The following is a 17,345-nucleotide window of genomic DNA, read 5'->3' as shown; positions in this document are numbered from 1 at the left end:
ATTTAAATACAGAACCCGTGAGTAAATTGCCTTTTACTAAATCTCATGGCTTTTATGGACTGACTTTTTGTTTATCACTAGTCTCTTTCTTCATTTTACACATTACGTTTTTTTTATCAGATACACTTTACTGTGAGGATGAATTTGACCATTTACCATTGTATTATCAGAAATAAGCCTATTAGCCCATGCATTCAAGGTAATTTCATTTTTTGCTCTGGGAAGTATAATTGAGGAATTGCATTTTCAGTGTAAGACAATATCTAAAACTAGTTCCTGGCATGAACCCTGGTCAAATGGATACAATCCTCTTTAACAGAGTCTTTGATAGCATTCATTTAGAACTCTAGTTCAAAAGTTTGAAAAAAGACCTTGAATGAAATTAGTTTCTAAAGGAACAGGGATAGTAACAGAAGCCTATTTCTCCCTAAATTAATGACAATCTTAAAATCTCCACTGCAATTGCTTTGAAACAGCACATTAATCTACAATGAAAATGTTTGTATAGCATTTAAAAACAATACAAACAGGATTAATACAGAACTTCTCAAGGACAGGAATGTATTTAATTCAATTTTAAGATATCAGAAGATAGGTTTAAAACCTTGACTATAACCTTTTCTGTTTTTAAAGAATGGGAATGGCTATAACTGACTTGGAAAACAAAATATCTGAGCAACTTGAACACTGCAAGGTTTATATAATAATTTAATATGGCCTTTGTAACATTAAGCCTAGCTACAGAGGTCAAGGGTGTGCACACAATTTTGTCTCCATTTCTTACTAACTGCTAATTCATTCTACATTTACAGTTGTTGCAGCAGTCAGCTCGGAGCGGGATTAAGAGTGAGCGCAGACTACTTTTGGGGCCATATTATGCTCTCCTCAGCCCCTGTTGGGTGATATTTTACTCAGTGAGTAGTCCCGTTGATTTCAGTAAATTGACCTCGCTGGGTTGAATTTGGGTTACTGTAGATGCAAATCAATGGTATTGGCCTCCGGGAGCTATCCCAGAGTGCTCCATTGTGACTGCTCTGGACAGCACTTTGAACTCTGATGCATTAGCCAGGTACACAGGAAAAGCCCCGGGAACTTTTGAATTTCATTTCCTGTTTGGTCAGCGTGGCGAGCTCAGCAGCACAGGTGACCATGCATTCCCAGAATTGCAAATGAGCTTCAGCATGGACTGAAAGAGAGACACTGGATCTGATTGTTGTATGGGGAGGGGGATGGTATGGAGGGGATGGTATGATGGGATAGACTAATTTTGGCAATTAATTGATCTTTGATTATTAGTGGTAAATATGCCCAATGGCCTGTGATAGGATGTTACATGGGGTGGGATCTGAGTTACTACAGAGAATTCTTTCCTAGGTGCTGGCTGATGAGTCTTGACCACATGCTCAGGGTTTAACTGATCGCCATATTTGGGGTCAGGAAGGAATTTTCCTCCAGGGCAGACTGACAGAGGCCCTGGAGCTTTTACGCCTTCCTCTGCAACGTGGGGCATGGGTCACTTGCTGGAGGATTCTCTGCACCTTGAGGTCTTTAAACCACAATTTGAGGACTTCAATAAATCAGACATAGGTTAGGGGTTTGTTACAGGAGTGGGTGGGTGAGATTCTGTGGCCTGCATTGTGCAGGAGGTCAGACTAGAAGATCATAATGGTCCCTTCTGACCTTAAAGTCTATGAACTATGAGAAGAATCTGTGCAGGCAGAACTCCGATCCAAAAGAAGAAATGCAAATATATTCGCCAAAATCTCACAGGGCATGTTGGACAGAGGCAGAAGTGAAAGTAAGCCTGAGCTTCTGTGGCACTTTAAAGGACCACTCCCCACAGTGGCCAGAGCCCCGGCCCTTTAAATCGCTGCCAGAGCCCTGCTGCCACTACCCTAGCCCTAGCCCAGACCCCGCCACCCTAGGGTAGCAGCGGCAGGGTTCCTATGGTGATTTAAAGGGCCCAGAGCTCCACGACAGCCAGAGCCCCGGGCCTTTTAATTCACCCCTGAGTCCTGGGGCTCCTAGCCGCCTTTGCAGCTGGTAGCCTTGGGTTGATTTAAAGTCCCTGGGGCTCCCAGCCACAGCCCGAGGCCATTTAAATATTGAAAGGCCCCGCCTCTTCCAGTCGAGGCCTCGGGTCTTCAGGTTGAGGCCACGCCCTGCTTAGGACTCCGGTGTACCGGTAAGTCCTTTAAGTTACTTTCATCCTTGGACAGAGGCTACACCAGGGACACACAGCAGTGCTGCGTGAAAGTTAAGGAGCTCAGGCAAGCCTACCAAAAGGCAAAGGAGGCAAACAGGCACTCCGGGTCAGAGCTTTTATGAACAGCTGCATGCCATTCTAGAGGGGACCCTAAAACTGTCCCACCACTGTCTGTGGACACTTGCAAGAGGAGAGTCTTACGGAACACGGAGGAGGATTTTGTGGATGAGGACGAGGAGGAGGAGAATGCGCAGCAGGCAAGCAGTGAATCTGTTTTCCCCAGCAGCCAGGACCTTTTCATCACCCTGGAGCCAATATCCTCCTAAGGCAGGATTCCCGACCCTGAAGCTGGAGAAGGCACCTCTGGTGAGTGCATATTTGTAACTACAGTACAGGGTTTAAAAGCAATAGTGTTCATGGTCACCTGGTTGAAATAGGGGAATTCTTGTAAAGGAACAGTAAAAGGATCCCGTTAATGCTGGGCTGTTTGCACTTGGCTAAAAGGGATCTTCCCGGAGAATAGCCATGCGGTGGGGGAAGGGGAGAAGGGATCATCTCAGAGAATAGTCACATGGCGGGGGGAGGGAAAAAGGGATCATCCCAGAGAATAGCGACACAGTGGGGTGGGTACTGTACATCTACCTGAATACTGCAGCCCCTCCTTTTAAATGTGAAACCCAACCCATTGCTTGCTGTGGGAATGGGGGGCACTGCAGTTTGAAAACATTCCCACAAATTATGAAGGCGTAAGAAGCCAACCCCATTTTACTCTCCCTTTTTATTTCCCCCAAGGTGAAAATGTTTCTACGCTCCCCCTCTCATCTCCATCTCTGCGGTTCTCGCAGATTAGAGGGTGAAAAAAACCACACTCACGATGACATGTTTTCTGAGCTGATGCAGTTCTCCTGCACTGATAGGGCACAGCTTAATGCATGGAGGCATTCAGTGGCAGAGGCCAGGAAAGAATTGAGTGAGCGTGAAGAGCTGAGGCAGGACGTGATGCTGAGGCTAATGGGGGAGCAAACGGACATGCTGAAGCATCTGCTGGGGGAGCAAACGGACATGATGAAGCGTGTGTTGGAGCTGCAGGAAAGCCAACAAGGGAATAGACCCCTGCTGCATCCACTGTATAACCGCCTCCCCTGCTCCCCATGTTCCATAGCCTTCTCACCCAGACACCCAAAAAAAGGGGGATGGGGGAGGGGGAAGGCTCTGGGCACCCAGCTACTCCACTCCAGAGAATGGCCCAGGCAATGGAAGGCTGTCATTCAAGCAGTTTGATTTTTAGTGTAGCTACAATAAACAATTTGGGCTTGTCCTTCCCTCCTCCCCCACCCCACCCAGGCTACCTTGTCCATTATCTAATTTTTTTTTAATAAATAAATAAATAATGCATGGCTTCAAAATAATAGCTAGTTTATTTCAAAGGGGGGAAGGTGGTTGGCTTACAGGGAATTAAAATCAACAAAGCGGGTGGGTTTGCATCAAGGAGAAACACACACAACTGTCACACTGAAGTCTGGCCAGTCATGAAACTGGTTTTCAAAGCCTCTCTGATGTGCAACATTCCTTGCTGTGCTCTTCTAATCTCCCTGGTGTCTGGCTGCTCAAAATCGGATGCCAGGTGATTTGCCTCAACCTCCCACCCTGCCATAAACATCTCCACCTTACTATCACAGATATTATGGAGCACACAGGAATAACAATGAAAATGTTGGTTGCACTGAGGTCTGACCTATTCAGCAAACAGCGCCAGTGAGCTTTTAAACGTCTAAAGGCATGTTCTACCACATTCTGTACTTGCTCAGCCTATAGTTGAACTGCTCCTTACTACTGTCCAGGCTGCCTGTGTAAGGCTTCATGAGCCATGGGAGCAAGGGGTAGGCTGGGTCCCCAAAGATAACTTTTGGCATTTCAACATCCCCAATGGTAATTTTGTGGTCTGGAAAGTAAGTCCCTTGTTGCAGTTGCCCCGAGTTCCTAAATATGCAAGTATCATGCACCTTTCCCTGCCATCCCACGTTGATGTTGATGAAATGCCCCTTGTGATCCACCAGTGCTTGCAGCACCATTGAGAAGTACCCCTGTGGTTTATGTACTGGTTGGCAAGGTAGTCCGGTGCCAAGATAGGGATATGCGTTCCGTCTATTGCCTCACCACAGTTAGGGAACCCCATTGCAGCAAAGCCATCCGCTATGACCTGCACATTTGCCAGAGTTTGATAACAGAACGTCAATGATTGCATTGGCTACTTGGATCACAGCAGCCCTCATAGTAGACTTGCCCACTCCAGATTGATTCCTGACGGACAAGTAGCAGTCAGACATTGCAAGCTTCCACAGGGCTATTGCCACTCACTTCTCAACTGTCAGGGCAGCTCTCATCTTGGTATTCCTGCACTTCAGGGTGGGGGAAAGCAACTCACAGAGTTCCAGAAAAGTGGCCTTACGCATGTAAAAGTTTCGCAGCCACTGTGAATCATCCCATTCCTGCAACACTACGCGTTTCCACCAATCTGTGCTTGTTTGCCTGGCCAAGAATCAGCATTCCACTGTATCAACCAGCCCCACTGACACTATGATGTCCCAATTGCCACAGCCCATGCTTTCAGGAACATCTGCGTCCATGTCCTCATCAAAATCCTCCTTGTGCTGGCGTTTCTTAGCCTGGTTCTGCGTATACTCCAGGACAATGTGCGAGCTGTTTACAATGCTTACAACAGCAGCGGTGATAGTGAGCTGAGTGGGCTCCATGCTTGCCGTGGTATGGCGTCTGCAGGAGAGCAGAGCTGCAGCGGAAGCAGTGGATGATGGTGGTTAGCACTCATACTGCACTGTCTGCCAATAGCAGCACCCAGGAGGACCAGAATGGATCCACCGAGCTTGTCGCTGGAGAGCAGAGTTGCAGCAGAAGCAGTGGATGACGACGGTTAGCAGTCCTACCAGCAGTGGTGATGGTGAGCTCAGCTGAGCAGGCTCCATGCCTGCCATGGTATGGTGTCTGCACAGCAAAAAGGCGCGAAACGATTGTCTGACATTGCTTTCACGGAGGGAGGGACGACTGATGACATGTACCCAAAACCACCCACGACAATGTTTTTGCCCCATCAGGCATTGGGAGCTTAACCCAGAATTCCAGTGGGTGGTGGAGACTGCGGGAACTGTAAGTCGGTGCTAACCACGGTAGTGAGGATGCACTCCACCGATTTAATGCGCTTAGTGTGGACATACATAATCAACTGTATAAAATCGATTTCTAAAAATCGACTTCTATAAAATAGATCTAATTTCGTAGTGTAGATATACCTGTAGAGTTTGAGCCCAATGTGGAGTGCTCAATGTGCAAAGTCAGCTTCAGCAGAGAGGCACTGAGTAGAAGGCCTTAGCCAAAAATTATGAAAGTCCATGAGAGTCTTTCCCTTGTTTTCAATGGGTTTTTCATGAGACTCAGCATTAGCTCTAAGAAAGGAAGTCGAACACACTAAAGCTTTTTACAGACGTCCCCTGTGTTTATATATATAGCAATATAGATTTACAAAGATGCTAAAAATGAAATACGTGACAGTAAGCTTTGAGAAGCCGGCCATTGGGCCAAGACAGGCTGGGCTTGGAGAAGGGACGCTAAAAAGGATGTTTTACATCCTGTGGGAGGGTTAGCAAATGTGGTTGGGATGAGACTCAAGACATTGCTTTTAGGAGAGGGATATTTGATCTGCCTAAGCATCAGCGTCTATGGAACCAGGGATATGAATCCAGATGGGGTGACTCAGCCGGTCTATTCATCCTCTGAAAGATTAATTTAGTTCCACACTGTTATGTTGTGGGGGAGTTGGATGAGATTTTAAAAAGAATCCCATAGAACTTTTTCTAATAGAAGGGGTTGACTAATGTTATTGGTCAAAATCACCCCACCTCCCAGCCATTGCTGAAAGGAATACTCTGAGCTATTTGGGCTTTTGGCATGTTATTTCTGCTCCACAGGCAACTGCTTTTCAAAGCTGTACGCATGAATCCACTCTCATTAAAGTCAGAGGCAAGTAAAGCTGAGTGAACTTTTTTTGACCCAAACTTTTTTAGTGAAAAATGCAGATTCAATTACAGTAAAACATTTTGTGAATTCAGGTTGATCTCACTGAATTGTTTCGATTGGAACAAAAATGAGAAAAAACCCTGAAATGTTTTGTTTTGACATTTTTTGAATGAAATATTTCAGTTACTTTTCAATTCACTGAATATTTCAAAAATTGTAATTTTTGTTTTCAGCTGAAACAATTTTTTTCCTTCAGTTTTGGGGAATTGTCAGAAAACTGAGATTTTCAGAAGTCCTTTGACAAGTCCCTCACCAAAGGCTCTTAAGCAAAGTAAGCTGTCATGTGATAAGAGGGAAGGTCATCTCATGGACTGGTAACTCAATAAAAGATAGGAAACAAAGGGTCGGAATAAATTGTCAGTTTTCAGAATGGAGAGAGGTAAACAGTGGTGTCCTCCAGGGATCTGTACTGGACCCAGTCCTATTTAACATATTCAAAAATGATCTGGAAAAAGGTAAATAGTGAAGTGACAAAATTTGCAGATGATACAAAACTACTCAAGATAATTAAGTCCCAGGCAGACTGTGAAGATCTACAAAAGGATCTCTCAAAACTGGGTGACTAGGCAACAAAATGGCAGATGAAATTCAATGTTGATAAATGCAAAATAATGCAAATTGGAAAATGTTATCCCAACTATACATATAAAATGAAGGAATCTAAAGTAGCTGTTACCACTCAAGAAAGAGATCTTGGCATCATTGTGGACAGTTCTCTGAAAACCTCCACTCAATGTGCAGCATCAGTCAAAAAAGTTAACACAATGTTGGGAATCATTAAGAAAGGGATAGATAATAAGACAGAAAATATCATATTGCCTCTATATAAATCCATGGTACACCCACATCTTGACTACTGCATGCAGATGTTGTCACCCCATCTCAAAAAAGAGATACTGGAATTGGAAAAGATTCAGAAAAGGGCAACAAAAATGATTAGCTTCCATATGAGGAGAGATTAATAAGATTGGGGCTTTTCAACTTGGAAAAGAGACGATTAAGGGGGATACAGCTGAGGTCTATAAAATCATGACTGGTGTGGAGAAAGTAAACAAGGAAGTGTTATTTACGCCGCATATCACAAGAACTAGAGGTCACCAAATGAAATTAATAGGCAGCAGGTTTAAAACAAACAAATGGAAGTATTTTTTAACACAACACACAGTCAATCTGTGGAACTCCTTGCCAGAGGATGTTGTGAAAGCCAAGACCATAACAGGGTTCAAAAAGAACTAGATAATTTAATGGAGGATAGGTCCATCAATGGCTATAAGCCATGATGGTCAGGGATGGTGTCCCTAGTCTCTGTGTGCCAGAGGCTGGGAATGGGCAACAGGGGATGGATCACTTGATTATTACCTGTTCTCTTCAGTCCCTCCGGGGCACCTGGGATTGGCCACTGTTGGAAAACAGGATACTGGCCTAGATGGACCTTTGGTCTGACCCACTACGACCATTCTTATGTTCTTAAGACCTATATTTGTGCCAGCTCTAGGATGTAGGGTCAGGTCAATAGTTTGTAAAGCAAGCAGTGTGGGGATCTTTTTAGCTGTAAGGAGCCGCAACTGATCTGAATTGGCCTAGCTTCACTGATTATAATTATTTAGACCAGCTTAGACTCTGACCTGTACAATATTAGCTAGGAAGACAGAGCTGTTGATCCAGCAAACCATAGCCATACACAGGAAAAATGTTCATGGCAAGAGCAATCAAGGTAGAAGCTCAAATGGCAGCAAAAGCTGGAGAAACATCTGCGGTCATTGTGCATCAAGATGCGCACAGGCCCTGCCTCCACAGCCAATAGCTCCAGGTGCTCTGGGAGGCTTATTGCCAACTTGTCTCAGCTATTTTCCACGGGCATTTGGGTGGACCAGTAGGTGAAGCAGATGACATGGTGCAGATGACACGGTGGTGAGAATTGTGAGCAAAGGATCCATACAGGGCTAAGTAAGGGCAGGGTGCTGAAACAGTTAGTACAGTGGGGGTGCTGAGAGCCATTGAAGCAAATGGAAAACACTGTATATGATTGTAACCGCTTCAAGTCAGGGGGTGCAGCAGCACCCCGTGCTCCAGCACCTATAAGTAAGGGTGAGCCCTAGGTGACATCCTCCACGATGAGTGGAATAAATCCTCAGTCAGTTGCATGCCTGCTCCTTTACTCGCAATAATGGAAGGTAAAAATGGAACAGGGCGTGGCTGGAGAATGGCTGTGTCTGAGAGGATATGAGTTAAATGAGATTGTCATGCTGCTGGAGCAATTTCCTACCCGTGCGCATTCTTTGGCTTCACTCTTGCAACTAGGTAGCAGTAACTTGGCAGCCACACAGCGGCACTCTGGTGAATGTAATATAAGGTTCCCCTGCCCACTTTGTCCTGCTCATCATTTCTTAATTTGCTTCTCTATGCAGAACTCTCTACACCTGCACTATGTGGGATCAAGCCCTGGGAGTGTGTTTCTTACAGTGAATTTAGAATGAGATGAACAAGGATTGTTTCAGGAGCAAAGAGCAAACCTAAGCTAAGCCTTAAAATCTGATTTTTGTATGCTTATTGATTCCTCCGGGGCAGGAGATGCAATCTCATCTGTATGTACTTTTGCTCTAAAAGAAGGGCAGCAGAAATGATTAAACACATGGGGAAAGAGGCTTCCATATGAAGAGAGATGAAAAAGACTAGCTCTGTTTAGCTTGCAAAACAGAAGAGTAAGTGATGATATAAGAGATGTATATAGGACAATGCATAGAGAAGGGCCTATTTATCCTCCCCCTCATCCCCCCAAAAAGGATTCATGCATGGAAAGGCATGCAAATGTAAAGGTAGGAAAATCTGAAAAAATGCTTTGTAGACAGCATACAATCAACCAACGTAACTCACTGCCGAAGGATATTATATAGGCAAATTTGTCAAAGATTTTTGAAGCATTAGACAATTTGAGTAATAAGCTGCAGTTATCAGAGCTAAGAGAAAAAACAAACAAACTAAGGACTGTTCCTTGTCATCGTGTTCTGATTGGTTATTAATGGAATTTTTCTCCCCAGAGGCACAGCATTACTCATTGGACATAGTGGATAATGGTGCTCTTTTCTTTGAAGCATCAAATTCAGTAGAAGGCACTGAAAAAACCAGTAAGTGCCAGCTGTAGCCAGAATCATATACAGAAGCCTGGCAGCGGTCAAGTGGCTCACTTCTTTTTTTCATTTTTTTCCTGAGCTAGTTATTTTCCCCAAAGAACCTCAATTTTAAATAGTGTTATAGTCAAGATTGTGAACCTAGTATCTTAAAATTGAATTAAATATATTCTTGTCCTTGGAAAGTTCTTTGTTAATCCTGCTTCTGTGTATGTAGTGTTAAATGTTAGGCAAACAAATTCACTGTGGATACAGCCTATTGTGCATATACGAGAGAAAGTGTGGTATCTCAGATACCACTCCATGGTAGCAGTCGGCGGATACTGAATTTTAATGACGTCCCCTGTATTTGCCACTGTTGACGGTAATGTTATATTGTTAATGCTTAAATCCTCATTCTGTACAGCTTGTGCATTTTTTTCAGTTCATATTTTCAGAGCTCTGTCATCTGTTAGAAAGCAATGGGAAATGGTGATGGTGGTAAATAGAATTAGAACCTCCCTAAAAATTATATGTAAATTGAGTACAAACTGTCTTTTACAGCATTTAAAATGCTACTTTGGGGTTTTGAATAGTTTTCTTGCAACTGTTGGGCCATCTGTTTAGAAAGGGGGTCTGTGTATTCACAAGACAGAAATCTTAAAAATACATTTTCTCCCATAAACAACTTTTGTTTGGAAAATCCACACATAATGCAGTCAGTGGCAGCTCAGGCTGAAATGAATGCTTGGGCTAACCACTGTAAGAGGAAGTAATTATTTTATTGGATTTAGAACATAGCTTCAAAACACCGTTTTGAAATGCACAAAATGCAGCCTTGGATACACATGCATACATCCTCATAGCCAACCGATATACACACACATAGACCCACTCACTTACAGACTCTGATCTGCTACAAGAACTACCGTGGGCATTTCCAAAATACAAAATTGGGTTGGTGACACAAGAAGAAACAAGCTTCCACAAGGCAACGCTCCCAGAAATTACATCTTGCCATCAGCCAATTTTCTGCCCACACTGCACCATTTTGTACAAGGCGTATGGAAAAAATAATATTGTGATCATATAATTAAAGACTGTATCATAATGCATAAGGGGGGCTGTATTAATGTTGCACAGGCAAACTTAATTCTGGCATTTCCTAACTTTATGCTACAAACATACTGTTTTCTAAACTTCTTTTTTTTGCGCAAATATGTACACATACACAAGTTGTTTGCTTGTATGTATACATAATTATTCAATTGTTGGTCCTTATATTTTTTCTATTCATTTCTATAATTATTTCATCTGTTTTGTTTACCTGTTTTTCATTATGAAAATGAATAAAGTTCACACCCACAAAAATACTAATTTCCCTTTATAGAAAAAATGTATTAAAACTTCCTGACGTTCCATATAAGCAAATTTCAACAGGAATATTCATGGGATGCTCTATAACAAGTAAAGAAGAAATAATGTTTAATTATTCTCCTTATAAAATCCAATCATATGTCCCATCTTTTCTTATTTTTCTGTACTGGGAATTAACATCAGCCTCTTTGTGATGAGGAATCTGCATTCATGGCTTTTCTATTTAGATTTAAATAGGAATTATAGTTCTTGGCAGAAAAGAGAGATATGCCAAATATCACAGCATTTGTGGCAGGTGGTCTCTGCATTGCTCAGCACAGATTCAGCCTGCTTAGTCATTGCTTTAAGGAAACCTAAAAAAGACAGAGATTCCTTTTGTACATATATACATATAATGTTGTATTTAGCAAACATCTAATTTTTGACCCTATAATACTTCGTCCCTGAATTAAACCCCACTGAATTCAAGTTTGAGCTACAAAGCTGTGTGAGCAATTCAGGGGTACCATTGTAGCTAAGGGTATGTTATGCTTTGCAACATAATCCCTGTTCAGGAGGGTTTAATGACTCGACTAGTTTTAAGTGGACAGAGCTGAAACTTGTCATGCTTGTTATCAGTGTAGATGACAATCAGTATTATAGTCATGTACTATTTTGCCAAAATTGCCTTACATTGGTTAATTTGCCTTTTGAGTGAGGAAGCTGCAATCCCCCTACTCCCAAAATAATAAAACAAACAAAAACAAAACGACCTCGCCAAAACTCCAAAAAAGTCCCGTTTATTTTGATTCTGATTTTTCCTTTGACGTGCTTAATCAACTGGATTTTTGGATCTGTGTCAAGCGGGAGATACATGGTGTAAGAACTCCATTCTCAAGACAAAATTCTACCACCCTGGCTCTGGCTGAGGAGCTTTGTAATTCCAGAGTAGTCTGACTGAAATCAAATCAGAGAGTAAGGGGCCACTCCATGTGTGTAAGGGTGGTAGAATCTGGCCCTGAATTATTATTGAGAGCAGACTCTCTAAAGAAGTTGAGGCACAGCTTGGATCGTTATATGAACCTTACTCAAACTCTTCTGACCTGCTAAACGAACCCGGATGTCTCATATGAGAGCTTTCTAATGGAATGATAAGTGCTTCTGCCTAGTTGCATGTGTTTGAAGGAGAAAATGCTAACTCTCAAGACCTAGGATTTTCTTTTGCATTTATTTACCAAGCAATGAAGAAGCAGAAGGCCTAGAAAGGCGTTGAGAAGAAGCTGAATTCTCTGAGATGGGGTTTGTGTAATTTTACCTAGCAAGTCTGTTTTGGTGGTTTTAACTGACTACCACATTAGTGAAGCTGAAACATATTCTATTACTGGGTGCTCATTTTACTTAGCTATTTGACTGGCAAGGGCCATCTGGTCTTTCTATCCATCCCCACGTGCAGCATCTATTGTTGTCAATGGGAGTCACACACACATGAATCGAGGGAAGAGGGTTCCTCTAAGTGTTTTGATCCCTTGAACCTGGATTTTTCATTTTCATTGTGTGCGCATGATGCTTTCTCCATAATAACATCTGTGAATAAAGACATCATATTGATCTTGTCGTAGATTTAAACTGGTTTATAATTACTAAGTTTTTCAAAAGTTCAACTTTACAAAACAGATATAGGTATATGGAACCTGAAGGGAAGGAATCCATGACAACATGGGAGTTCTTGGAAAATATGTCCTTTGGTTTGGTATAGTGCTTGGCTACACTTAAGATGGGCTGCAGCTGGGATTTAGGTATGTACGAGTGAGAAAAGAGTTAGCAGATATTAGTGATAGATGAACCTCAAAATGTACATAAGTTAGGTATGGATAAGGACTCAAACGTTTGGCTGATGTTCTAATAAGTTTTGCTTAATCTCCAAATTGTACTTCTCTGGAAAATTGAGCTGAGAACCTCCTAACTTTATGCTCTTGCATGAGATTTCCAGAACAATAATTCCAGGCATGATCTGGCTAGAAATACCACATGCACAGCTACTGCCAAACTTCCAGCACTTCCAATCTCAGAGTCTGATTCTGATCTCCAATATACCAGTGCAAATCACCACTGAAGTTAATGGAGTTACAAGAGCTTTAATTAGATCTGGGACCTAGATGTGCAGAGGCAGCAGGGAAGAGAGACCAAAAAAGAAAGTTACCCAAACATGTCAGAATCGCCTGTTCTACCCAGATTCAGGGCTAGATGTGTTTAAACTTTGAAGCAGGGAGCCTTAAATTTTTCCTTATGTGTCTGCCCATCCCCACTGGACACTCTCATTGCTCTTAATATCTCCATCAAAATAAAAATGTTCATATTTGTCTATTAATATATAATCTGCTAACTTTAGATTTAAGTTAATAAACAGGACTATGTGAATTTTTCACGATACAAAAAGTATATACTTATACTGAAGCTTCTCACAAGATGCTAGCCTCCAGTTAACATCTTACCATACTCCATGCTATGGATCATATGATCTGCACAATGTTGATTGATTTTAATTGACTTTTGCTGCATATAACGAATCACAGTTGGAAACATTCCAAGATACTGCTAGTGAAGAATTGTGGGTGGGTGCATGTTTTGAAGTGATGATAAACATTGTGACATGTACTGTGTGTATTACATATTCTCATATGCACATTTGACTTTTGTTGCCTTCACTTTTGCACAGTGTTTTTCAAGTTGACATTCTCATTTGCCAGTTTCAACAGAAGTCTGCTACTTTTTGAACATCGCTTGCCAGTGTGTGTAAGTGTTGGGCCCACACTTGCAATCCTTACTTTGCGAGAAGCCCCCTGGAGGTCACTGAGACTATTCACATGAGCAAGGCTTCTCTGTGTAAGCAAGACTGGCAGAATTGAGCCTGTAAAGAGTAACTTAAATGGGAAATGGTGACTGGGGAAAATTAGTAGCAATCATCATGCTGTGCAACATAAACCACCATCTTCTAATATAATTAACACCACCTAGAAGACTTCCCTCTTTTAGTATCATCAAATAATTTTATTCTTCCACAAGATGCTAGTAACTATTAGCCAGAACATCTTCTGAATGCCAGCCCAGTGCGTTATCCACAGGATCAACAGCGGGGTGCGTTTTTTTCCACTGCAGCACAAATTCCACTCACAGAGGCCAAGCCCAGCTCCTTTGTGATTATCCAGGGCCAAATCCTGAATGAAGCTGAGCACCTGCAGCCCTTATTGAATTCAGTGGGGCTTAGCACCATTCTGGATACTATCATACAACAAACCAAATACATTTGTGCTGCTGCTGTGTGAGATGGGGTGGGGGATGAAGGACATTAACAAGAAGTGTGTTATGTGGTTCAAGCCCAGATTGTAATTTTCTAATATGTATCTTTCTTATACACACTCATGCTGTCATCCTTGTGCAGCCTAGAAGAATTTACCAGTAATCTGGAACGCCACACTTCTGGCCTGCAAGCTCCGTTTAATCAGGCTCAATGACACGCAGTGGGAGACAGCTTTGCCCTAGGACAGCAATTAGGCAGCATCCAAGGGAACCTAAAGATACAGTGCAATACGCATTAACGGGATATGGCGATATATGGAAGCTAGAACCACTGTAAAGGAGTGGCACTAATTCACTAGACTCGTTCTGTGCATAACACAGTGGAATCAAAGCTGTTAAATCTGTGCCATGAAGTATTATTGTCATCATATGCACTCCTAGAGTTTACCCAGCAAACTGCCTTGCCAGGAACCTTCTCTATATTATAACATGCCACCTGCCTCCTGTTACTAATCTGAGAGCAGAATCAGAGTGGGGTGAGGGGAAGGATATAACAACAGGCATAAGTAACATGCCCAAATAGAAGCCATTCCCTTCACCTGGTGCTTCCCCTTTGAATCCTCCCCCCAATATTTCTGTAATCCCTTGACCTTTAATTTGTCCTTAGCCACGACTACTAATTGCCATGGAGATGAAAAGAGAAAGGGGGGGCGGGCAATTTTTGAGCAAGTTATCCATAGCCTGCGTTTCTGTCTTTTTAATATATTTCTTGGCAGAAAGTGCTGATTGTTTTCATTGATCTCTGCTGCTTCTGGTTTAATTTTTCTTTCTTTATCTTGAAGGCCCATGCTTATTCGTCTGTCTTTGCCAGGTTGTTCATTGCTGCTGGCTAATCATAGGTTTGCATTTCAGTTAGTTGCCTATTTTCTCCATTTTTCCAGTCTATTGTCCATATATTTTTCTGCAGATTTTGTCCTATTTGTGCACTGACAAGTGGCTATCAGTTAATGCTAGTATTTCTCCTGCTGGGTTCTTCTTCTTCGCATCATCAAGGGCTTAAGTGGGACTTGTGTGAGGCACAAGCCCAGCTGCCCTCCGCACAGGGTTATGTTCAGTGTTGGAGAGTATCCCTCTTTTGCAGTGGCTGATTTTAATTAAATAACACTTCGTCTCTGTGTTATACTTTAATTTCAGTCCCGTATTGCAAGGGTTGATAATTCCTGGATAAAATATATTTCTGTCCCTTGAATCCATGATTCTAATTTTGTGTCAGGTTCTAATCCCCTGCTGCTATAAATCAGGAATATCTCCATTCAATTGAGTTACTCCAGTGTAGAACTGGTGAGAGATCAGATTCAAGCACTTCTTTATATCTTGCCCTAATTCTATATGAGACTGAATCTCTCAGTAATGGCAGTGAAAACCTTGCACTAATAAAACATATTTTGCCTTTGGATAGCACCTGTCAGCTGAGATTATCAAATGCTTTACAACCAGGAATGAATTAAGCTGCTGAGATGTAAACTAACATCATGATCACCATTTTAACAAGTGGGAATGGAGGCACAGAGAGGTTAAGCAATTAGTGCAAGATCACACAGCGAGACAGTAGCAGAGGCAGGAAGAGAATCCAGAGCTCTTGACTCCCAGTTCTGAGCCCTAACAAGACATAAACATAAAACTTAGTGCCTGGGGGTTATTAACATTATCCTTTCTCAAGAATACTTTTGGGTGTTAGCTGCAGTGTTTTGCCAAATTCCAGTTGCATGTTAAGGTACTGACACCTGTAATTGTTGAGTTGCCCAGTTCACCAAACTCTTAGGGTGCCAGCAGCATGCCAGGTGTATCACAACTCAGAGGCCAGCATTGTAGTTGCTTCAGCAGCTAGGCCTTGTATTAGGACCTGGGTCCTAATAACCACTATTAATAATCACTCAGACACATGGCTAAGTGTGCCAGTATTTTACTAGGGCTGGGAAGGTGAAGGTAGCAGATATTCTAGAGACAGAAGCTTAAATGGCATTCAAAGTGAGCAACAGCAGTTCTGATTTGGGTCCCTGAGACAGTCCAACTCAGAGTCACGGCTCATCAAGTCTGGTGCCTGAGGTGCCCTCTCCAAGGCAGTCCCTATCTCAGGAAACAGGTAATTGCAGATTTCCAAGCCAGGCTCAGCTAGTCTCTCTCATTGGGACCCCTCTGCACTGGCTCCCTGACCAGCTGCTGCTCCCCTGTAAATCCCATGCAGACTTGCACCCAGCTGTAATATCCACATGACTCTTCATGTTCCTGGGCTTCTCTCCCATTCGCAGGGCTACACGTTCCTGGGGCTTCTTTCCAGCTTCCTGCTGCCGTGCAACTCTCACTCCCAAACAGAGCCTGGCCTCTTCCTGGTTCAGTACTTTCCACTTACCTGGCCATGGGAAGGGGGTTTATGGGAGTTGTAGTCCCCTGCTTTGCCTATCTATTCATTCATCCTATCCTAGTGTTGCTTTGCATTGTTAAACTACTGCCAGGTTTCACTCCAGAGGTGGTTGCATTTTAGTGCTGGTTAGAGAAAGTCTGCATGTACATTTAAGGCTACAAGCCTGTAAAGGGATCTGCCAGCCTATGGTAAAATCCTGGTCCCATTGAAGTCAAGCGCAAAATGCCCATTGACTTCAATGGGACCAGAATTTCACCAATGGTTCCTTAGAACCATGTAGAGTCCCATTGAAATAAATGGTACCTGGTGCAAGAAATAATACAGAAGTGTGGAGTGAAGGTACAGAATGATGTACACAGCTCTGCCAGGATCTGTTAAAGCTGACAAGATGTGGATGCAAGGCATTATTATTATAGTTGTATTTATTATTTATTGAGGGTATTAAATTGGCTTTACTAGGCTAACCAGATCATCAGTTTTTGATGGCTTCCTCTTTTTTGTCTGACCTTACTTTATGCCCAGTAAAGCCTGGTATGTATTCTGTATGGATTGTGTCTGTACGTTTGGTCATGTATTCAATATCCGATGAGGCTTTGAAAAAAATAAAAATGGAAATGTGTGTGTGAAATCTACGTGGGAATAAACCAACTATTGGTGAAGTGTTTGAGATTGTCTTCCTGCTATCAGTATATTAATTTGTTTTTCCACCTTGGCTCAAAATAATTCCCATCTGCCTTTACTCCTCATCTAGCATACAAAGGATGAAGTCCCTGTTTCTGAAATAGAGGGACTGGGAAATTTTACCGTGTTAATGACGCATTTGGTTCAGAATTCTGCTGTTTCTGCCACTAGGGTTTAAAATAACGTA

The sequence above is a fragment of the Gopherus flavomarginatus genome, chromosome 8 (assembly GCF_025201925.1).
Source record: "Gopherus flavomarginatus isolate rGopFla2 chromosome 8, rGopFla2.mat.asm, whole genome shotgun sequence".
Classification (NCBI taxonomy): Eukaryota; Metazoa; Chordata; order Testudines; family Testudinidae; genus Gopherus; species Gopherus flavomarginatus.
The sequence above is the reverse complement of the archived record's forward strand: the minus strand, read 5'-3'. Positions refer to the sequence as shown.